Source organism: Notamacropus eugenii, chromosome 1, assembly GCF_028372415.1.
Source record: "Notamacropus eugenii isolate mMacEug1 chromosome 1, mMacEug1.pri_v2, whole genome shotgun sequence".
Lineage (NCBI taxonomy): Eukaryota > Metazoa > Chordata > Mammalia > Diprotodontia > Macropodidae > Notamacropus > Notamacropus eugenii.
The window spans coordinates 310023378-310046542 of record NC_092872.1 but is presented as its reverse complement, the minus strand read 5'-3'; the positions used below and the strand labels follow the sequence as shown (position 1 = coordinate 310046542).

At 39.4% G+C, this 23165-nt stretch overlaps 1 protein-coding gene across 2 annotated transcripts in view; it reads left to right on the top strand.

The window, feature by feature from the left end:
- SLC39A9 (solute carrier family 39 member 9) overlaps positions 1–23165 on the top strand; it is a 63001-nt gene that overhangs the window by 3686 nt on the left and 36150 nt on the right. The window lies entirely within an intron of this gene.

Sequence of the window (23165 nt, the reverse complement as noted above, 5' to 3'; positions counted from 1 at the left end):
CAGTCACCCAAATTCCCAAACCTTCAAGTCAACCCACTCTAATTTACTCCAGTTATAATCAGTTGTCAAGTCTTACCTGTTTAACCATCTCTCACTTGTCCCCTTCTCTGTTCATACAACTTCTACCCTAGTTCAGACCTTTATCACCTCTCCCCTAGACCACTGCAATATCTTCCTGGTTGATCTCTCCCTGCCTCCCTTTTTCCAGTTCATTGTCTACACACTTGCCAAGGTGATATTCCTAAAGCGCTAGGTCTGATCTCATTACTCTCCTGCTCGGTAAACTCCAGTGACTCCCTCCCTGTTCCCTTTAATATCAAATACAAGCTCCCCTATTTGGCATTTAAAACCCTTCATAACTTGGCTCCAAAGTTCCAACCTACCTTCCCAAGATAATTACAAAATCTCAAAAATCTTAGAGTATGAAGGGATCTCAGATGGCATTTATTCTGACCCATGCCTAAATAGAAATCTTCCATAATGTCTCTGATAAGCAGTAATCTAGCCCCTGCTTAAAGAATTCTCCTGATGATGAAGCTACTATCCCTTAATGCAACCCATCTCACTTTCGATCAGTTGTGATTATTATTTTTCTTTCTGTCTGCCTGAAATCTGTGACTTTCATCTTGTATTCATTGTTCTGCCCCTCACTAAATCTAGGCCCCAAAATGAAATACCATCTGCCTCCTCTTTCTCCTTCATTAAAAATAATTTTTTAAAAATCTTATGTTAATGCTGATTTCTTTATATTTTCCCTATAGGGAAAATCAACTCTAGGATAAGTATTAGTGAGAAAATGGAAGGGAATAAAAGTTATAAATATAAAAGTTATGTTATGTAAGTTCCATGGTGTGTTGTGGCTGTACCATCATTAAGAATTCAGTCAAACCACCTCCAATCCAAGCATAGGCATTTATTGAGGATTGATGCCTCTCATGAAGTGGGCTAAGTTCCACAAGGAACCAGCAACTTTGTAAGAAAATGCAGCAAATTTATAGTCTAATGATGCTGATTACACAACAGAAATTATGAATATTGAAAAGGCAGGAATGATTTATTAAGGGATTAGGCAATGGTTGAGTGGTAAAACATCCTGGTCGTGCTGCCCTCTGATTGTGGTCCTGTCTGGTCAGGATGAATAGTTAGGTACTGTGGTCCTGTCTTGGGCTAAATGGATGATGTGATTGTGGTTGACTACAAGAACACACCTGTTTAAATATGTGAATTGGATCTGGGTTACTGAGTCTGGGGGCCTGTGATGTGGTTAAAGCCAGATTGTGTGGTTAAAGTAGAATATGCTGTTCCATAGGGTCCATAAGGAAGTTGGAATATTGGGGCTCGGTACAGCTATGTTAGTCAGAAGTTATGTAAACATAGCCCTCCCTACAAAAGAATTCGGACCATAATAGCAATCTTACTATTCAGATTCAGTTAATGATTATTCTTATTGTCTCTGTTTAGCATTATCAAATATGCAACTTCAGGATTTTGAATTTCATTATTGCCTAGGGTAAAACTAGCCCAGTGGTGATTTAGTTATAGTTTTTTCCCTTGCTCTAGCATATTTCCGCTCCACCATAAATAAGAAAAAACTAGCATAAAGTTAGAAGTTACAGGTCTTTTTTTTGGCAATGCTTCCATGTGTCATTTCCTTATAAAACAATATTAAGTGCATGCATATACAGATTTTAAGTTAGGTTAATGTAATATTGATCTCTTCTGAAATACAGTGCAGTAGATAGAGCACTGGGTCTGGAGTCAGAAAGATTTGAGTTCAAATATGACCTCAGACATGTCTATCAGTGTGACTCTAGGCAAGTCACTTCCTTGCTATTTGCCTCAGTTTCCTCATCTGTAAAATGGAGGTAATAAAAGGACATGCCTTTCAGGGTTGTTTTAAAGACTAGAAGAGATAATAATTACTTAACCCAGTACTTGGCACATAGTGAGCACTCTGTAAATGTTAGTTGTTGTAATAAATGGCTTTCTTTAAAATGTTTTTGGACCTATCCTAATCACATATTTAAAATATACATCTAGACCAGGGGTTCTTAATCTGAGATCTGTGAACTTGTTTTTTTAAAAATATTTTTATAACTATATCAGTATAAGTTTCTTTTGTAAACATGTATTTTTTGCACATAAGAATATGCTTTACCAGACTACCAACATGATTTATAACATCAAAAGATTAAGAACCCCCGATAATTCCAAATAACAATTTGGAATTAACCATTGACTGCATTTGGAATAGTTTTTGTGAATTTATGTCTTTGGGAACCAAAAAAGATGGCAGTACGAGGGCGAGCAATAGGGCCCAATTTTTCTTGTACAAATAACTTCAGCAAAGATCAAGGGAGAATACTAGACTGAGTGATGATTGGTAAAGCCCAGGGCAAATAACAGTGATTGCCTTTTACAGCCTGGGTAGATAGAGGCCTGTGGGCATTGGGGAGAGGTCTAATCCAGGGACACTGCTATAGAACTCTTCTAACTGCAGACTGGTTATGGCCTGTAGCCATGTACAGGATAGGGAACTTGGATTAAAGTTGAGTCTTCAGCTCTGTCACTGCTCAAGAGTTCAACTCTGCTCAACTCTGACTCAGAATTGCAAAGGTTTCCAACCAGGACTGGGGCCTAAAGCTATGAGCCCAGCTCAAGGAGTAAGGACCAGGGGCAAGCCTGTAATTTTATTGATCAGAATTAGTAGAGCCTTCTGTAGTGATAATTTGTTTTTTTGGAATAGGGACTAATGATACTAGAGCTCTGATGAAGGGCTGAGCCTGTGTCTGTGTCACCCATACCCTAAACTCTGATTGTGAGCCTTCAAAGCTCTGAGCTGGAAGACAGCAGGCAGACTTTAGAGTGCTGAAAGTTTGCAGCAGTTTGTCTGGACTAAGCCATCCCTGTGGTTCTTGGAGAACATGACATTCAGTAATCAGAGGAAGCAATGGCAGAAGCCCAGAAAATATAGATCAGGACCAAACAAGCCCCACCCTTTCCTCCAGAAGTATTCAGAGCCTGACCCTGATGCAAAGCTCCAGTTCAAGGAGTATGCTGGGAAAATTAGTAAACAAAAGAAAATACTGAATATAAAGAATTATTATGAATTCAAGGATGTCTGAGACATAAATTTAGAAAAGGAGAATATCTCTAAAACATCTTCAAAGTTTCATTCAAAAACATGACAGCCTCAAGATCACTGAAAATTCTTTGAAGAAATGGAGCAACAGATTTTTTTACAGAATGATATCACAAATAAAATGCAAGCTCTAGAAGAAGGACTTTGAAGGATACCAAACAACTTAGTACAGATGGAGCAAAACTTTCTGAAAATTAGAAAGGACCACTCAAAAATCAGTGGCTCATTGGGACGATATACTAGAACAAAATCAAAAGACCAAGAAAAATATTTAATAATCATTGGACTACCCAAAAATCACAACTTGGGGAGGGGGAAGCCTGGAGAACATATTTCAGGAAATACTGATTTTAAAACTGCCTAGGTCTCTTAGAACTTGAGGATAATGTGAAAATAGGTGGAATGCATCAGTTGATGCTGGGGATGGAAGCTCAATTCCATGTGGACAGTCTCGGGTGGGTAAAGGTGGGAACTTCTAAATCTTAGAGTTCTCACGAGGCCCCCCCAGGAAACGACTGGGAATCGAGGTGAACCGAGCTATCTCGTGTATTTCCGCCTCTTCCCGTGAGAAACGTGATAGGAGAGAGCTCTCCCCGCCCTCGAGATTGTCCCGGATCTGGGCACACCTAACAGCACGGTATTCAGATGCAAACTATGCGGCTGGAGAGCTTAAGTAGGGTCAGGAAAGCCTGAAAGCTCTCTTGGGCGGAGGGGCCACGTGTGAGGACACAAGGCTCTGCTTTTCCTCTCTCCTCTCTCCCCTCCCCCTCTCTCCCCACTTACACTTCTATTTCCAATCTCTTATTGTAAGATCTTTGCCTCCTTGGGAGATTCTTCGCTCCCTCCTAAGGAAGAATTCCCTCTGCACTTGTAACCAGAACCCTGAATAAAGCTCAACCCTTGTTCGACTCTGGAACGTCCTTTCTCTCATACGAGCATCCGGCTTGGCCAGCCGAAGACCTCGGGAGGTGAGGTAAGAAGACTCGGGTAGCCCACAGGCCTCTAGGCCTGGCAGTTGAGCTTTCAGGCTTTCCTGATCCTACTTAAGCTCTCCAGCCGCATAGTTTGCATCTGAATACCGTGCTGTTAGGTGTGCCCAGATCCGGGACAATCTCGAGGGCGGGGAGAGCTCTCTCCCATCACGTTTCTCACGGGAAGAGGCGGAAATACACGAGATAGCTCGGTTCACCTCGATTCCCAGTCGTTTCCTGGGGGGGCCTCGTGAGAACTCTAAGATTTAGAAGTTCCCACCTTTACCGGCCCGAGACTGTCCACATGGAATTGAGCTTCCATCCCCAGCATCTCCCCCTTTTTGTTTTGCGCTGCGCGCACATGGCTCTAGAGCAAACAGTGGCTGGAGGCTGAGTGGATTAGGAAGGCCTTTAGCATATGAGTACCCCACAACAAGACTTCATTTACACAGAAATCTGCAGCTAGCACAACTGACAAAGAGAGGCATCAAATAAAACAAAGATGAAGCTAAATGGCTGAGTTACAACAAGAGAAAGGGCAATCACTAATTCCAAAGCATATTCTAAGAGAAGCAGCTAGTGCTGGCGCCTATACATCACCACCCCCTCAGTCATGCAAATGGACCTCAACGGCCAAACCTGTGGTATTCAGGCGAAAAGTTGGTCATCTCCCGAAAAGTTGGTCACCCCTTCCCCCCCCAATGTCCTGGGTTTGTGATATCAAAGTCTTCCTTCAGCCGCTGGAAAGAGATGCCTAGATGGAGTGGTCAGCGATGTTGGGATGAGTGCTGCTTCCTCTCTGGGCAGCAGGGTTAAAGCTGTTAGCAGCAGACTCAGGTGGTGCATGATCCTTCTCCAGGGTCTCTGGGGTCTCCGCCTCCTGCGTCTCCGCCGTCTCCGACATCGGTTTACACCTACGGATCCTTCTAATGGGAATCCACGCATTCCCTTTTCCTGTAGAGACACAAACATACCCTGGACCCCATATTAGTATCTTATACGGACCTTTCCATTTCCCTGAGGCCATATCCTTTACCATGGCCCATGTGTCCTTATTTCCAGCCTGGGTATTACTTTCCTTGCGGGGTTGTCTTGGAATAGTCACAAAATGTCTCATAGCTGGAGTAGTATGTGAGTTTTTTGAGATATGCAAAAAATTGTGTGTATACACAGCTGTATCAAGCTCTAATTGTGTTAGGCGACCTCTTAATCTCCCCCTTTTTTGTTTAGCGAGAATCGCCTTTAAGGTGAGATTGATAAGAATGCATACTGGCTCTTTACTTAGGTATAGCTGCTGCCAGGTGCTTACAAATGCTTGATTAACATCTGTAAGGAACCTGAATTTCACGGATTTTTTCTTTATAACAAACACAGGAGCATTCCAGGGTGACTGTGATGGCTCTATATTTCCTTTTTCTAATTGCTCCTTAACCAATAGTTGTAGTGCCTGGAGTTTTTCTGGAGTCAGGGGCCATTGCTCCACCCAAATCGGGGTGTCTGACTTCCAATTCAAGGGTGGGGACTCCAGTGCAACAGCAATAGCCCTTACTAAAAATTTGATAGCTTCATCCCCAGGCGGCTCATGATGTCTCTGCCCCAGATGTTAAAACTAAGTCCTGGAATCACCAACGGCCATACGGTCCCTTGGCGATCCTCTGCCTCCCACTTTACTGGGTGCATTGTCTCTAAGGTATTTTGGCACCCTCCTATTCCCCATACTGGTCTCTGGCTTTCTTTGAGCTTCCAGTGCCGGGGTACTGAGCGACCGCTAAGGCAGGTCCTATCCGCTCCAGTATCAAGGAGGCCAGTCATGGGAATTCCATTGAGCCAGATTGTACACTCAGGTCTATTCTGTCCTATTTCCTTTAGTAACTGGATTTGAACTGAGTGCTTTAAGGGAAGGGCAATAGCTATGGGAAGCTGATCCTGGCCCCTCCCTGTACTTATTTCTTTCTGCCCAGGGGTAAGGCAGGCTCTGGCTAAGCTCTTCCAGTCATTAGGAGTCAGAATGAACTGACCACTGAGAGTCTCAAGCATGGCTATGACAAAGGGTGAATTAGGGCCGTGCTTGGTACAAGCCTCTTTGAGAGTCGCTACTCTCTTCCACTCTATAGGTATGTGGCTCCTCCGAACCCCCACCAGGGACACTGGGGTCCGCTATTTCTAGCACAGGAAATGTCCCTACATCTTCTCCATTCTCTATGGCCTTTCGTATTCCCTTTTCCAAACTGGACTGTGGCCCTAGACTATCTGACCAATGGAGCATGCTATAAGGAGGCGCAGAGGGAAGACACGGCGTATTCTCCCCTGCCTTGCCTTTTCCTTCTGCTAGATGGAGCTCCGAATCTATTTTTTCTCTACACTCCTTAACTTTCTGCTTACCAGGGTTCTCCCCTCCCCTCTCTCCGCTTCCACTCTCATTCCAATCCCGCCCTGGTCTCTCCGGCCCTTCTAATTTAATCACACCGAATATCAGGAAATCTAAATCCTCCAGCTCCCCGGGGCATAGTTGCTCATAAGCGGTCATTTGTTCTCTGACCGCTCCCCATCTTTCTCTTGATATTCCTGTCTGCTCGAGCCAAGGAGAAACTTTACAAATCCTTTTACAAAATTCTCGGAGGTCGTTTAACTCTATAGTGACCCCCGCCTCCCTGCATTCCCTGTAAAGTATCTCAGCCCAGACCTCCTGTTCCTCTGGCTTTATTACTGGCAATTGATTCCCCATCCCTGCCCTTTTCCCATGGGTGTGGGAAGTTACTCTCACTCTTTCTCTCCTTCCGAATCTAGGATTCGGGACTCACGTCTTTCACAGCCCCTTCCGGGTGTTCCCAGGCACCCAGGATATCTGCGCTCCTGTCCTCTGTTCGGAGACGCCAACTGCCAGGCCTAGAGGCCTGTGGGCTACCCAAGTCTTCTTACCTCACCTCCCGAGGTCTTCGGCTGGCCAAGCCGGATGCTCGTATGAGAGAAAGGACGTTCCAGAGTCGAACAAGGGTTGAGCTTTATTTCAGGGTCTCGGTTACAAGTGCAGGGAAATTCTTCCTTAGGAGGGAAAGAGAATCTCCCAAGGAGGCAAAGATCTTACAATAAGAGATTGGAAGTAGAAGTGTAAGTGGGGAGAGAGGGGGAGGGGAGAGAGGAGAGAGGAAAAGCAGAGCCTTGTGTCCTCACACGTGGCCCCTCCGCCCAAGAGAGCTTTCAGGCTTTCCTGACCCTACTTAAGCTCTCCCGTCGCGTAGTTTGCACGTCAATACCGAGCCTGTTAGGTAACAACAGGTGTGCTCCAATCCGGGACAATCTCGAGGGCGGGGAGAGCTCTCTCCCATCACGTTTCTCACGGGAAGAGGTGGAAATACACGAGATAGCTCGGTTCACCTCGATTCCCAGTCGTTTCCTGGGGGGGCCTCGTGAGAACTCTAAGATTTAGAAGTTCCCACCTTTACCCACCCGAGACTGTCCACATGGAATTGAGCTTCCATCCCCAGCAAGTTATGTCCTGAATTAAAATTCAGAGCTTTCAGGTCAAAGAAAAAATACCGCAAGTAGTCAGAAAGAAAGAACTTGAGTATCAGAGCCACGTTCAAGATCATCCAAGATTTAGCAAGTACCACTGTAATAAGTGAGGAGAGTTCCTCATTTGATACACGGAAAGATAAAGACTCATAACTAAGAATAACTCAGTCAGCAAAACTAAGTATTATCCTATGAGGGATGGGGAGTAGTGAATAGGCCTTTAATGTAATATAAGACCTCCTAATAAAAACAGTAGAAGGATTCCTGATGAAAAGACCAGAGCTGAAGAGAAACTTTGAAATGGAAACACAAGAGTCAAGAGAAGCATTAAAAGGTAAATACTTTTGAGCAGTTGAAAGGAACTATATGACTAAATAGGGACTATAGAACTACAGTATAGCCTTCATATAAAGGTGAAGTGTTCACATTCTAATAGAGGCAGTTGGTGGCTCAGTGGATAGACTGCTGGACCTAGAGTCAGGAAGTTTAAATCTACTCTAGGACACTTACTTGCTGTGTGACCCTGGGCAAGTCACTTAACTTGTTTGCTTCAGTTCCTCAACTATGAAATAGGGATAATAATATCATCTGCCTCAGAAAGGCTGTTTTAGGGATCAAATGAGATAATTTGTAAATGATATATTTATAAAAAGGGCTTAGCTCAGTGCTAGACACATAGTAGGCACTATATGAATGTTTATTCCCTCCTGCCTCTCCTCCCCCCATAGGAAGAGAAAAAATGTTACCTTAAAACTCTGTTATAATCAAGGATCATAGAAGGAGTTTAATAAGACAAGAGCCTAGGAGAGCTTTTGCTATGCTTTGATTATCTTGAGAGAAGGAAGAAAAGGGAGGGGAAAGAAGATCCCAGGGAAGAAAGAGAACAATCTCCATTAAGTTTTGTGAGAAGAAAAATACTTTAAAAATATGAGGATGTAGTGCCAATGCAATATTCACAGCGCGATTCAGAATCACAAAATATCGCAGAACCTCAGACTCAAATCCATCACAGCAAAAAAGATGTATATACAATAACAATGCAGAGGACAACACCATCCCCAGGCCTTCCCCCTGCTAGGCTTCCCACAAACCAGGTCCATTACACTTATCCCAAGCACACTTTCTTAAACAAAATCACTCATCCTTCCTAGCTCTGACTGCTCTCAAGACTAACTTCCGCTCAGCTCAGCTCTGCTCTAGCTTGGCCTTTTCCTGCTTTACCCATTCAACAAACTCCTCCCACCACAGGCTCCATGTGACTTAATGGGCCTATTAATGAATAGGAAAGATTTTTTGATTCAAATTACCATTACACTGGGCTCCAAGATCTTTCATATTCATTACATAGGTTGATGGGGCAACTGGTGTCAGTAGAACTTTACAGCAGTATAACAGGGATCACACATGATGACCCATAATCACACATAAAATAAACACATAAAAAGTATCTTAGGGTGGGGTTTGAGCCCAAGTACCCCATCATTCCCCCCTCGAGCAAATGGGGTACAAAACCTTGGGGTAAGGGGTGACGGTCTCTTCTTCCATGGCTACTTCCTGCAGAGTTTGGAAGTAGAGCTGTCCCTGTCCTAACAGGTCCCATTTGAGAGATCAGTTCTTTAGCTGGCATCCAGAGTTTGGTTGACTTCGAGTCCAGAGATGGCACACCACAGTCACGGATAGGGGTGACATTTGGCTTAAGTGATCAGGCAACCACAGGTGAAGGGTATTAAAGCCTACAGAAAACAAATCTGACAAACGAATAGATAAAAAGCCAAAAAGAAGCAAGGAGACAATCACCAGAAGCAGAATAGATATAGGGTCAGCCAAGCTTCTGGAGTCCATGAACCCATTATCGTAGTCTCATTCACTACTGTTTACTGTTTTCTAATTTGCAGTCCCAGGGTCATCATTCTGGCTAGAGACATACCCTCTTTAGTCTGAGCTGGGGCCTGGCCAACCCCCTACTCACCCATTCTCCCTGCAGGTGTGATGAACCTGGATACTATGTTTCAGAATGATCTGCAGATGGCAGCTCCTACCTCCTTGCTCAGTCTAAAATCAAGCCTCTTTCCTTGATACATTTTATATAGTTCATTAGTTGGAATGCCATCTATTCTTCCAAAATCTACCCCTGCTCTCAACAGAGCAGAAAGCAACTCTTGTCAATCCACTCTGACCTTGAATCCACTGGCTATTCATTCTTCTCTCTTGAGAAAACCTATCTTTTTCACTAATTGTCACCGTCCAAGGTACCAATGATTCTCCCATTTTTTGGGTGAACTAACTCAAAACATCTGTGACCTGCTGATCAAATTCCACAATTTCCTCCCCAAACACTGTGGGAGCCCCCTGATTCCCCTGCTTCTTTTTTGGTACTGGCAAAACCTCAGCCTCCTCACTTCTTTCATTCTCCTCTCACACATCCTCCTGGCATATGTTTAGGCCCCAATCAGGTCCAGCATGTGCAAGGGCTGCATTCATTTTCCTATTAACTTTTTGCCTCCTGTGAGACAAACTTAACAGCCCCCTCTTCTACCACCGAAACTCTCCAGCTTCCTCTCCCAAAGGATAGCCCAAACACTGCAGGACAAAAAGCTTCTCCTGCAAACCAGCCAGATCCCTTTCCATCTGAGCCATCTCCTCCAGGAGCCCATCTCCGCATTTACATATAATTCAGTAGCCTGTTAGAAAGGCACAGCCTCTCCTTGATACCCATTTCTTTCCCTGGTTCCATTGTTATTCCCAGCAAACATCTTTCTAAGTCTCTGGGTTCTCCCTTCTGTAGCCTTGATTTCCAGTTTTCACAAAGCCCCAGGCCCATTCTTTTTCTAGGGAGGAACAAAAATCCTCCCTCTCTGGGACGTCCATTTCTTCCTCTGTCTCCTCTGCCTTTCTGTCGCCAAATAGAGGTCTGATACTTCTCAGTCCCATCCCTGTCACCATTTGTAGTGCCAATGCAATATTCACAGCACCCACAGCAGAATATCACAGCGCATTTCAGAATCGCAGAAATACCACAGTCTCTCCACATGGAAGGCAGAACCAAAACATTTATTCAGACTCAAATCCATCTCAGCAAAAAAAAAAAAAATCTACATACCATAATAATGCAGAGGACAACACCATCCCCAAACCTTTCCCCCTGCTAGGCTTCCCACAAACCAGGTCCATTACACTCATCCCAAGTAAGCTCTCTTAAACAAAATCACAATCTCAAAATCACTCATCCTTTGTAACTTTGACTGCTCTCAAGACTAACTTCCTCTCAGCTCTGCTCTAGCTTGGCCTCTTCCTGCTTCATCCATTCAGCAAACTCCTCCCACCACAGGCTCCATGTGACTTAATGGGCCTGTTAATGAATAGGAAAGATTTTCCAATTCATATTACCATTACAGGGATAGGAGAGGCCCAGTGTTGAACACACACACACACACACACACACACACACACACACACACACACACTCTCACACTCTCACACTCTCTCTCTCTCTCTCTCTCTCTTTCACTCCCCTTCAGAAGCAGATTAAAGAGGATAGAAAATATTCACAGACACAATGTTTGGTGTAGAAATATATTCCCCTCAGCTGGGAACTGGGTTGGGGGAGTAAAAGAGAGAGTAAATTAAGAGGGAGAACCAAAACAAACTTCAGTCTCAGAGGGTTGATCCTAAAAGGAAGAGGAAAAAAGGTAAAAACCAACAATCAGATTCTGGGAAAGGGAAAGAGAAGAGGGTCAGCAGCAGAAGTAGATTCTATCAGGTGGTTATCACTAGTGGTGAACAAAGTCCACTGTCACTGTCTTATTCTATGTAAAGGACTGGGGGCATAGAGAGGAAAAAGAGGATAGAGTGGAAGAAAATACACAGTCATAATTATTAATGCAAATTGGGATAAATTCACCTATAAACAAAAAGGATAGCAAAATTAAATGGTATGTTCAAAGATACGGTTTTCAAGAAATATGCTTGAAACATTCACACAATAAAATAAAGGGCAGGAGCACAATCTGTTATGTGTCAGATTTATTCAGAAAAACAGGAGTAGCAATCATAATCCTTAGACGATGCAGCAGTGAAAATAGACTGGTCCCTCAAGGTACTATATACAAAGAGTTACATACACAGGATAGAACAGGATGGAAATATTTAAAGGAGAATTTAAGTGATTTGTAAGGAGAAATAGATATCAATATTTTGATAGATCGAGATAAATTTGACAAAAAGAGAAAGAAATTAAGAGCCCAGATATAAATTTTAAAATGTTAGCTATGGTAGCTCTCTGGTATTTACCAAATGGAAATAGAAAGGAGTGTTATAACTAGGGAGTAATTGTACTTTTAATAAAATTGAAGACATTAGGGTATAAAAACCTCACAAACATACAGAAATAAGAGACATATCTTTTACTGACCATAACCTCAATAAAAATTATAATGAACAAGGGTCCTTTAAAGAAAACATTAAAATTAGTTGGAGAGTATAACTTATAGCAATTGTGGGTCTCTCTTGACAAAAAGATGGGACTTGATACAGAGTGAGACAGGCTTTTTGACATGGCCAGTGTTTTGTTTTCTTGACAATGCATATTTGTTACAAGGGTTTTGATTTTTCTTTTTTTTTTTACCCCCCCCCCCCCCCCCGTAATGTTAATGGAATAGGAAGATCTTCCCCATCCATTAATAGGCCTATGTGACCTGCTTTGAGCTCTGTCCCAGTTCACAGCTGTGATACACCCTGAGTCACATAGAGCCCATTGTGGGAGGAGCTTGCCCAACAGAGTTTTAACTGAAATGGAATGTTGGGGAGAAAGAAGCAAGTGTGACCAGGTGGAGGGAAGAATTTTGCCTGTGGGAACTTGTTTGTGAGGAAGCATAACTGAAAGAATGCTTAAGATGTCAGCACTCTAGATTGGTAATGAATACCTTACCAAATCTTACCTCTTGGTATCCTAATAGTGATGTTCTAAATAAATGTTTTGATTTTGTCTTGGAGAAAGAAGGTTTATTATATTTTGCTAATCTACCCTGGAAATACGAAGGCATGTTGATAGCAGCTGCTATAGGGTATCACATTGGCATTACATTCCCCAATAGGGGAAGATGGGAATGATAGAGAGACTAGAGATAAGATTTGCACACATATTACTCCCCCCCAAAAAAAAAATTAGATGAAAACAAAAGATATCAAAAATCACCAATAAGCAGGACAGTTCTGAAAATTATATATTAATTTTATTATCTGCTTTTAAAAGAAAAGCAAACTATGTTTATAATAGAGATTCACAGTTTTATGTATATTCTTCCTATTCTATACTTCATATGGAAATACTCATTATTTGGTGTTTAAGTTCAGAATAAAAAATAAAACTTAGTAAAGTTTTGAATGTCTCTTAATATAACAATTGGCTCTTTTCCTAAACTGTGCATGTGGGGCGGTGGGGATTAGGTTTGTTATGTCTAAGGAATTCTTTTGTTTAGTGAAAAAAAGAAAAGTTGTAGGAAAAAAGTATGTATTCTTTGCACTATTTCATGTTAAAGAAAACTGAATTTTCTGGAATTCTAAACTTTTATGCTTTGTCATGTGGTCACACAGTAGATTTTTGTCTATTTCTAAAGTACTTTTTTTAATATTGCATTTTCCATTTATCTGGAGATGGAAAACAGTAGAGACTGTAGCTTAGATTTTTCTCAGCTTTAGACTACAAGTCATCTTTTTATAAGTCTTTAGTTCATATGACTGACTTTGAATATAGTAAATCTTAACCTATCATTGCCCTCTGCAGCTGTCTAACACCATATAAGTTGCAGAGAAGATGCAGACCTGCACTGGTAGAAGGAGTTCTTTACTCAGGAATTTCCTGTGCCCATGAAATCTCAGGTCCAGTCCCTGTTCCCACCCCTAAATGGGTAAAGGTTTTGGGGCTCTGAATTAAAACTTGTACTATTTCTGATGTTAATTTTTGTGTAAAAATGGAAACATAAATTATTGAAAATTTTTTTAATTGCCTCTTTTAATATTTGGCACTTTATATTTTAGCAGTAGACAATCTGGCATGCTGGACTAACTTTTTGCCAAGACAGTATTGTAAAGGCATTTCTCTCTGTGCAATTCTAATATAAGTGTTAAGTATAACAACTTAAAAATTCAGATGTGCATCTCTGCTATGTTATTGAGATAAAAAATGAAAGACTGAAGAAATCTGAAATAGTGCTTTCTTGATAAACCTGTAGTAGTAGAAATCTACCTTCAAAGGCATATAGCAAAGGGTTTTCTATTTTGTTCAAACTTTTTTTGACTAGACTTATGTAGAAAATTATGTAAGTTGACCATGTTAAGCTATTTACATAGTATATACAAAAAATTTAGTACCCAAGGCAAGAGACCCCCCCTAATAATGTTGGAATTCTTGCTTGAAGCAAGCAAATTCACACTAGAGTTGACTAGATGGGGATGCATGGACATAAATATGAAGTTAGAGGGGATCTTAGAAATGACATAATCCTATTCTTTCATTTTGCTGGTGGGCTAAACTGAGGCCCATGGAAGGGAAGAGACTTATTACTCAAGGTCATCTATCAAGTTGGTGCAGAACCAATAGGTCTCCAGTTCCCTCACTTCCAGTACAAGGTCCTTTCACCCAAGGTTGACTACTATTCATAGAAATAACATCTCATCTTGTGTAGTAATTTTTTTTGACTAGACTTATGTAGAAAATTATGTAAGCTGACCATGTGAAGCTATTTACATAGCATATACAAATGCAGAGTCGGGTAGCAGATTCCCATGGACTTAGAAAATCACATTTTAGCTACGCTATTCTGAAAAAGCTTTTTAGGGTTTGTTTTTAAATAGTTATTTACAGCTTTTGCATTAGGGCCTCAAGAAGCAATAAGCCAACAACCATTAAGAATTTTACTGTGTGCCAGGGAAATGGTGAAAGAATGAAAGGTGGATTTAGGACCATATGAGTAATATCTCAGATTATCTGGAACTCATTTTTGGTTTTCAAGTATAAGCAAAAAAAAAAGACAATAGAATAAAATAGAAAGCAAAGTTGATACACCAAGTTCTTCCATTTTAATCATAGTTCCTTGAGCAAGCTTTGTTATCTGGTCTCAGAGTCATAGCTTATTTAGGCATGCTGAAGAGAGGGGGAAAAAAGATTTAAAAAAAACAAAAGTTCAGCCTCCTTTAACATTCCATTAACTAGAGGTTTATCAAGAAAGCGCTATTTCAGATTTCTTCAGTCTTTCATTTTTTATCTCAATAACATAGCAGAGATGCACATCTGGATTTTTAAGTTGTTATACTTAACCCTAATATTAGAATTGCACAGAGAAAGGCCTTTCCAATACTGTCTTGGCAAAAAGTTAATCCAGCAGCCATTTAATGTGGACAGCTATTCGTGTCCTTGTGAACTTAGAAGATGATCACTGTATTATCATAATTATGTCCCCGAATTATTCATAAAAGGTTAAATTTATGTTCACTGTGTTTTGTTTAAGAAAATAAGGAACTCTGTAATTTATTTTAGAAAGATTTTAAATGTAACATTGGTGCTTTAATAGGTATGCTCCCAGAAAACTGTGATCTGCAGAATAACATTCCATCACAGTGCTGAAGAACTAAATTTTATTGTATTTTGTTTATCTTTTATTTTGCTTTCCTTTTCTAGTGGTACTAATTAGTATGACTAAGATTGTAATGGGAATTTTGAAATGGAGCTATATTTCTGCGTTTTTATATAATATACAAAACATACATGCAGAAGCTAAATGTTCTAGTATACTATAATGACTATTAATTGGTAGCTATAACCCATGCTAGTGAATGACTGTCTGAAAGCAATATCGTCTCCCCACTCCTTCACAGAGGTGGGTGCTAGTCCATGGATGTGTGGAACATTGCATGTAATGTCAGATTTTTTTTCAATATATCTATCTTGTCTTTCTGAGAGAGAAAGGAAGATACATGGGGAAATTTGGGCAATGTAAAATAAAAATATCACTAAAAATTTGCTTTTAAAAATCATAATAACAATAGGAAAGAAACTATTAGTGGTTTTAAAAGTACACTTATCAGACTTTGAGCAATAATAGCATATTCTGCTTATACTGAAGCAAAAGTATAAAAAATCATAAATTTGAAAAATTATTTCTAGTTAAAAAGCATCTTGCTTTACAATTGGTTTTAAAAAGCAGAAAGACCATTTAATATGCTCACTTATTGTGATGAATGAGGTAAACTTAAGGAACTGTTCATAGTTGTTGGCAAATCCAACACAAAACAAATTCTATTGGAAAAATCCTGTTGCGGCTACTGACACAACAAGAAAGGGTTGGATTCTTAGTGACACACTGTATGTCCTCTGTTGCTTTTGTCTTACTACCTATTCTGGAGTTCCATAGTGCCAAGATAATGGAGCAAGTTATATGTTGTATTGTGTTGCATAGCAGTAGAGATCATAAAGTCTTGTTTTGAGCTATATCAAATATATTGAATTACAGCAGGCAAGGTAGTGATCTGGATACTTTGAGGAAAGTTGGTAATGTAGCAGCTCTGGTACAGAATTATGGTACCAGTGGAAAATGATATGAGCCTCAAAAAAGTAGACCAGATCAGCATCCAGGAAAAGCACATAGACTAAATCAAAGAAGTAGAGCATAAATGAAATCAGACAGGGGAGTAAGCAACCTGACAGCTGAATACTGCGTGGTGCCATATTCAGTTTCTTAACGGGAAATACTGTCACATACTGAGACCTACACATCTACAAATTCTAATGGCGCCTTGGGATTCAGTTTCTGGGACTTAGACACCTGAACTGATTTGAAGTAGTTGAGTCTTCTCTAACTGTTCCACTCTTCAGCTCTAAACTTCGCTTATATCTTAGCTACTTTCCTACAAGCAAAGGCTTCCCTTATTGAGGGCTCAGAACTTTCCAGGTAATTCATAATTTCCATCTGTGGTTCTACTTGGTTTCAGCTCCATTAACATCATCATCCTCCTTCTCCTCACTTAATCCCCCTGCCCCTCTTAGCTTTCTTTTGTGGACTTTCTTCCCCTCATTAGAGTGTTAGCTCCTTTGAGGTAAGGGACACTTTTCTTATTTGTGTCTCCTGTGCTTGTCACTTAAGTGGGTGCTTGATATTTTTAAATTTTCTAAATTATTTTAAATTATTATTGACTTATTATTATTTGATTATTCTTTACAATTTGAGGATCTTTCTCCTTCATAGAGAAGTTGACAAAAAATAGGAGTTTAAATAGTTTTACTTGTTCTATCACATGTTAATATAACATATGCTCTTATCAGTGGGCCTAGCCCTTTCCTATACTTCTGGCCCTAGATAGAGCTTTTAAATTCCTTTTAACTTAGTACTTTGCTGAAGTACTTGTCTGCTTGTCACTATTCTTATAACAGCATTCTTTTGTATTTGTCCTGCTTTTATATATGTACTTTTTACATTCATGCTTATCAGAACACACTGAACAACTTATATATGATTTGTTTAGAAGCTTTACTTTTTCTTCATTTGAAAATGTGTTGTAAGAATTAAATTTCTATGGGATCAAGACCATGCATGGGCTTTTCCTTCCCCCGCCCTTGATCCCATCAAAACCCCATTTCCCCAGGCTGCTGACCACTCCCATCAAGATCTATATTCATTCCCATACCCGCCCCATCAAGATCTCTGGATTGCCCCACCTGCTTCTCACCCAAGCCCTCCATTGTCCGATATCTCCTGATTATAACTCCTGATTGCTTCTAGCTGTTTCCTATCCTTGACGAGTCACCGTAGTCCCACTGAGGTCCTCCTTGGACTTCTCCTCAAGACCTTCCCTAAACCCCTCCTCCCATCACCCTAGGCTACCAGACCACCCCCAGATCCCTCCTATAGTCTTTCCTGTATTTAAGTTCCATCTTGCCTCCATGAAGGCGCTCAGGTGGGATCTAGCACAGATTGTCTAGCTGGGATTCTGTCTGGCCCACTTTGTAACAAGCGTTACAAATGCTTAGGCTCCTTAAGAGCCAACCCATTTTGGCGAATCTTTAATAAACTTTGTTTTTCTTTGGCTTTAAAAAAAAAAAATGAATTAAATTTCTAGAGCTTTCGGATTACTTGGAATTTAAAATTATTTGGTAGAAATTAATTACTTAAGTGGCTAGTAAGTAGTAATTTGTCATTGCCTTTTAAAATTCAGTCTTATTCCAAAAAAGTTGGAAAGAGGAAGCTTCTGTGGCTGACCTGAGTCACTATTGTTTAGTCATACTATTAACTCATGTCCAAGTTTTTGTTTAATTTTTTTTTCCTTCAGTCTGAAGCTTTGGAGAATCTTGTCTCGATCTTAGGAGTTACAACTTCAAAATTGAAGATTAAGGATTTTCTCATATATCTGCTGTTCTCAGCAGGTAGGTTTGCTATTGACTTGACATTGATCTTTTTATTGAGATAGAAGTCCCTTTGAAAAGAGACCCATAGGGAAGTGTCAATTACTTTGAACAAAAGAGATGGCATGGATGCTTTCGAGGACAAGATGGCCCTTTGTTTTGGAAGGAAATTATGTAGTTCTCTCCCAACTATGTAGTACATAGTTTCAAGTAAGGATGACTTGAAGAGTTTTGTATAAGCCAATATAAGATTTGCAAATTATCTAAGCTGACTTTTATCTAGTTTAACTATGCAGTTTAAAAAATTGTAGTATTTTATTTTTCCCCAATTACATGTAAAATAATTTTTAACATTTGTTTTTAAAACTTTGAGTTCCAAATTCTAGTTTCTTCCTCCATACCTACCTCCCCTCATTGAGAAGGCAAGCAGTTTGATATACATGTATGGTCATGCAAAACATTTCCATATTAGTCACTATGTGAAAAAACGTACAGACCAAAAATACCCCAAAGCCTTCAAGAAAAATAAAGAAAGCTTAAAAAGTATGCTTCAATCTGTGTTCATCATCAGTTCATTTTCTGGGGATGGATAGCATTTTTCATCATAAGTCCTTCAGAGTTTTCTTGGATCACTGTATTGCTGAGAATAGCCAAGTCATTCACAGATGGGCATCTTATAATATTTTTGTTTCTTTGCACACAATACATTTCACTTTTCATTACCTCATGTCAGTCTTTCTAGGTTTTCCTGAGAGTATCCTGCTCATCATTTCTTGTAGGACAATAGTACTCCATCAGATACCACAATTTATTCAGCCATTTCCCAATTGATGCGCATCCCCTCAATTTCTAATTCTTTGGCCCCAGAAAAGAACTGCTATAAATATTTTTGTACCTATAAGTCCTTTTCCTTTTTGCTTTTTATCTCTTTTGGGATACAAACCTAGTAGTGGTATTGCTAGGTCAGGGGTTATACATGGTTTTATAGCTGTCCAAATTGCTCTACAGAATTATTGAATCAGTTCACAACTCCACCAATAATACATTAATGTCTCATTTTCCCCATAGCTCATCCAAAATTTGTCATTTACCTTTTCTGTCCTATTAGCCAATCTAATAGGTATGAGGTAGTACCTCAGAATTGTTTTGATTTGCATTTTTTTCAATCAGTAGTGAGTTTAAGAGCATTTTTTCATGTGGCTGTTGTTTTGATTACTTCATCTGAAAACGTATCTTTTTAATCATTTATCAATTGGAGAATGGCTCTTTTTTTTTTAATTTGACTCAGTTTTCTATATGAGAAATATATTTGAGAAATGAGGCCTTTATCAGACAAACTTGCTTCAAAATTTTTTTCACAGTTAATATTGCTAACTCTGTTTCCCTCCATTCTACCCCCCCTTCCCTCATTTATTCTTTTCTCTGTTTCCTTTCACCCTGTCCCTCCTCAAAAGTGTTTTGCTTCTGACTACCCCCTCCCCCATTTTTCCTTTCCTTCTGTTCCCTTTCCCTCCTATTTTTCTGTAGGATAAGATAGATTTTTATACCCAATTCAATATGTATGTTATTCTCTTTGAGCCAATTCTGATGAAAGTTTTACTCACTCCCCTTCCCCCTCTTCCTCTCAACTGTAAAAGCTTTTTCTTCTTTTATGTGAAATAATTTACCTCATTCTACCTTTCCCTTTCTCCTAATACATTCCTCTCTCACCTCTTTAATTTTATTTTTTAGATATCATCCCCTTCATATTTCAAGTCACTCTAGTGCCCTCTGTCTATATATATATATTCCTTCCAGCCTGCCCTAATGATGAGAAAGTTCTTATGAGTTACAAGTATCATCCACCCATATAAACAGTTTAACTTCATTAAGTCCCTTATGATTTCCATTTCCTCTTTATTTTTTTATGCTTCTCTTAAGTCTTGTATTTGAAGTCAATTTTCTGTTAAGCTTTGGTATTTTCATCAAGAATTCTTGAAAGTCCTCTTATTTCATTGAATGTCCACTTTTCCCCTTAAAGGATTATACTCAGTTTTACTGGGTAGGTGATTCTTGGTTGTAATTCTGCTCTTTTGTCCTCCAGAATATCATATTCACAGGATCCTTTAATGTAGAAGCTGCTAAATCTTGTGTTGTCCTGACTGTGGCTCCATGATACTTTTGTTTGTTGCTGGCTGCTTACAGTATTTTCTCTTTGACCTGGGAGCTAGGGAATTTGACTACAATATTCCTGGAAGTATTCATTTGGGGATTTCTTTTAGGAGGTGATTGGTGAATTCTTTCAATTTCTACTTTACTCTCTGATTCTAGAATATCAGAGCAGTTTTCCTTGATAATTTCTGAAAGATGACATCTAGTCTCTTTTTTGATCATAGCTTTCAGGAAGTCCAATAATTTCTAAATTATTTTTCCTGGATCTATTTTCCAGGTTAGTTGTTTTTCCAATGAGATAGTTCACATTTTTTTTTCCATTCTTGTGGTTTTGTTTATTGTTTCTTTATTTTTCATATAGCCATTAGCTTCCATTTGCTCAATTCTAATTTTTAAGGAATTATTTTCTTGAGTGAGCTTTTGGACCTCATTTTCCATTTGACCAATTCTGCTTTTTAAGGAGTTTTTTCTTCAGTGAATTTTTGTGCCTCCACTTTCAACCAAGTGCAGCAGACCTTTCCTGCTGACCTTCTAAATTGTCTTAGACTGGAAAATTACTTCACCACATCCTTATGTGGATTCTGCTGCTCCAGGAATTATTTTATGGTATTATTTAAAGGTGTTTGGAAGGGGGTTGGGAAGAGCTCAGTCAAGTCACCGCCTTTTCTCCTGCCATCTTGACTCCACTGCCTAACCATGCAATTTTTTAAAAAATTATTAATTCTATAAGCAGTGAAAAGACATATAACAGCTCCTTTGGTTTTTGCCAGGAAAATTAAGCTAGTTCCAAATTTTATACTTGTCTTTGTTAATGCATTAAGTGCAAGCTGTTTTTTAAAAAAATTATTTTTACAGCCTTGTCAGTCCTTTGGCTTAGTAAGCATATATATAGCTATAAAGTCTCAAAATAAGATAACATTAAAACAGACGGAACGGTTCAGTTCATGCCCTTCTTGAGCAGATCTTCATTACTCTAACACAAACTATAGCTTTGAGAGCTCTATTTTCATTTTCAGATTTATGGTTCTTCTTATAAAAAGCACACTTTATGATTTACCATAAGCAGGGAAAGAATTTGTTTGCTTTCTCTTTGCAGTGTTATGCATACATATAGGATTGACTCTCAAGTTATGAGAATGAATGAGAAAAGGCAGACATACAAATTAATGTTGGCCCACACATCTACTGCTTGAAATAAATTACATTGAAACTGAGAGGATTGGGTTGTAAAAGAGAAATTTTAAAAATATATAACCTGTGGTAGTTTTGTTCTTACTCTCTAGACTGTGCATCTTTAGTAACTGAGAACCAGAGAATATTTTGAAAGCTTTCAAAATATTTTGAAAACAGGTACATTTGTTTTTAAAATCATTTGAAAGGTAATAATTGAAGTGATTTTTGCTCGTTGGAAGATATGAACAGATCCTGGTATTATTTATTAGTGAAATAGAAGTGTCAACACTGTGTCACTTTTTCCCATATTCAAAGATTTAATAATGTTCACTATACTGTATTTACTAAGAAGCTACTCAGTTATCTCCAACTACTTCTTAGGTACCTCAAACTGGATAGCACATAGGTGACTCAAACTTAAAAATGTCCAAAACAAAACTCATTGTCTTTCCCCTCAGATTGTCCTCCTTTTCTGTTACTGTGAGGCTACCACCATCCTCCCAGTCACCAAAGGTCACAACCTCTGTATCATCCTTGATTCCTCACTATCACCCCACATATCCAGTCCATTGCCAAATCTTGTTTCTATCCATGTAGCATCCCTTATGATTTACCTAGGAATATCCACCTCCTCCCCACTCATGGACCTGTCTATCCCTAATTCAAACCCTTATGTAACCTTCTGACTGGTCTTCCTGCCTCAAGCCTCTCCCCACTCCAAATCTGTCCTCTTAGTTGCCTTAAGTGATCCCATGCCTAGATCCCATGTTTCAGCCCCCTTACTTCTGCTTCTCTGTTTAGCTTTTTTCTTCAAGCATTGGCTCAAATGCCAACCTTTTACAGGACGCCCTTTCTAGACCTTCACAGCTACTAATGTCTTCCTGTTTCAGATTACCTTCCTATACTTTGTATATATTTGTAAGTACTGGGTTATTTACATATTATCTACCCTATTAGCATATATGCTTCAGAAGAACAGGAAATATTTTTGCTTTCCTTTCCATTTAGCGTACTGGTTTCCTCAGCTGTTGATTGGGGAAAAAAGTAGTCTGCCTCACTTTCAATACAGGAGAACCTTGTTATTATGGCATCTTATTAAGCCAATTTGGTTATGTCATGACCTAAATTGTGTATCCTACAACAACTACATCCTGACATGACCCATAGAAAGTATTTTAATACTCTCCTCCAGGGTTTACATTACAAAGGGATTCACTTTTTTAAGTTAACTGAAGATATCATGGTTTCTCTTATAGATCTGTGATTTATAAGAATCCCATAATCTTTTGAGTAATCAAATGCAAAATGTTACGAATGGGAAAGAATTGATAATAGAGATCATTAACTTCCCTGCATTCACTGCTAAGGTTCCATTTCAGTTAAAACAACCTTTAATTCAAAGCCATTGATGCTTGGAACATTAGAACACCATGTTGGTGGGATAAACTACCACATCTCTGCAGCCCCATTATTAATTGCAAGTCTAGCTTTTACTTTCATTTCTTAAGAAATTTTATTAATTCATAGTCTTGAAATATGTTTCAGTTTTTAATACAGTAACAGAAGAAGTAGTTTGGCATAGCGGATAGAAGGCTGGCCTTGGAGTTAGAGAGACAGGTTCATTTAGCTCTTAATTCTTATAATTGTTGTCTAGTCACTTATTTTCTCCCAGTACTCCAAGCAGTTCTCTTAAGTTACAGAATCACAGATACAGACACTACCCTACATTCTCCCCCCAAAATAGACTATAAATATGAATTGAAAGGGAGGTTAAGGTCATATAGTTCAAACCTCAGCTAAAGCATGAATCTTATAACATTTT